Here is a 2,045-nt window from a genome sequence, read left to right as displayed (position 1 = left end):
TTGTTTATTTTCACTGTCTCCTGAAATCATAGTAATGAAAAAAGGATAAAGCCACAGGAACAAAGAGGATGGAGAAGAGTCATCCACAGAAGATATATTTCAACACAACTCTGGAAGATGGGGCAGATGGAAGAGTGGAAACTGATTTAACAGAACAGTGGAAGCCACCCTCTAATGCAGAGGTCAGTACAGAAATAGCTCAATTACCCAATAAACTCCCAGCATCCCCTGGGTCTTGAAGATGCCATAGACCATGAGAGGGAGGTGCTGCTGAGAGGCCCAGGGATTCCAAAACTGAAGGAGAGATGAGAAGCCGGGGCTGAGTGAATGTGGGCATTTGGAGTTGTTAGATCCTCAGGTCCCCACTCCACTCCTTGCAGACAGGTGATCACAACTCCAGCAGGAGAAACAGAGACGCTTGTACACCAGGCAGCAACAAGGACAGGGGTAATGTACCTTCCCTCTCAACCTCTTCCAGAATATTGGCAGCCAGGTATGCCTCTTTAGGAAAGAGATACAGATATTTCTTCTGAGAAATTGAAGAGCCCAAAAGATCAGACCTCTCATTTCTGATATTTGGGGGCTCTTCCTATGGAGGGACCAGCTTTCACCTGATCACCATACGTCAAACATACCGATGTGCAGGCACACTCCTTCTCACCCCCTATAGATAGAGTCTCTGGTGGGTTTTACGACTTTCTTCTTAAGTATGAATAGTCAAAGGTTTGCAGGCATTTGAGGAAAGCCTCTAACATGATGGGACTAAAACAAATACATGGGGAAAAAAGGAAGCAGAGAAAAGGCAAGAAGCAGAAAACCCTACAGTAACTGTCCTCAAAAGAGAGAAGAAATTATTCCAACCATACCATGTTCATAGAAATCTATTTTAAAAATAACATAAAACGCCTTGGCTGGTGTGGCTCAGTTGGTTGGGCATTGTTCCGTGCGCCAAAAGGTTGTTGGTTCGATTCTGGGTCAAGGCCCATGCCCCGGTTGCAGGCTCCATCCCCAGTGGGGGATGTGCAGGAGGCAGCTGATTGAATGTTTCTCTCCCCTACTCTCTTTCTAAAAATCAATAAAAACATTAAAAAAATAACATAAACATGAAAAGAGTTCTTAGAATAGCTGACATAAAATCATCAATAGAAAGTAAAGTAAGGAACTATTCCCCCAAATAGAACAAAAGATGAAGAGATGTCCAAAGGGAAGGAAAAAAATTCTAAGATTAATCTAGAGGATTCAATATCCAACTAAGAGTTTCAAAAAAGAAATGAGTGGACAATAATCAAGGACTTACTATGTGGTTAGGCACTATTCTAAGTGGCTGAGATGTATCAGTGAGGAAATTACTATTATTACTTCCATTATAATATATGTAAAATACATACATATATTCTATTGTTATAAATTAGGAAACTGAAGCATAGCAAGAATAAGTGTCTTGCCCAAGGTCATGTAGTAGAGGCATGATTTGAACTTAGGCAAATCTTCGCCATTGACCCAGTACATAATTATGAAATTTCAGAATATAAGAGGTAAAGGGATTCTTCTAAAAGTTTCCAGAAAGAAAAATTGCAGGTCACAAAAGAATGGAATAAGGGTAGCAATGAAATTCTCAACAGCAACACTGGATGCTAGAAGATAAAAGAGCAATTTCTACAAACTTATAAATGAACAATTTCAATTTAGAAACCTCATCTCCATTGGACAGGAGGACAGAAGACTTGGAAGGATGTTGCGGGGGTGAGGGTGGGGGTGGGGGCTGGGGAATAAAATTGATTGTTTGATCATTTGGAAAATAAAATTGATAGTTATTTGATCAACATGTTGTAGAAAAAATATCAGGTGGGTGCATAACAAAGTAAATATATAAAAGATTTTATAAGAAGGAAAACAACCATAGTTCACCATTTGGCTCCGCTGACTGGTTTACACAGTCCCAACTACTTACGACCTATAAACTGAAAGAGCTGTGTGGGAAAAATGGCAGAAGGGGAAGCTGGGTGGGTGTGAAAAAACTGCATCTCTATCTGAGGCAACAGGTA

The sequence above is a fragment of the Myotis davidii genome, unplaced genomic scaffold, assembly GCF_000327345.1.
Source record: "Myotis davidii unplaced genomic scaffold, ASM32734v1 scaffold497, whole genome shotgun sequence".
In the NCBI taxonomy this organism is placed as follows: domain Eukaryota; kingdom Metazoa; phylum Chordata; class Mammalia; order Chiroptera; family Vespertilionidae; genus Myotis; species Myotis davidii.
Note: the sequence above shows the minus strand (reverse complement) of the source record.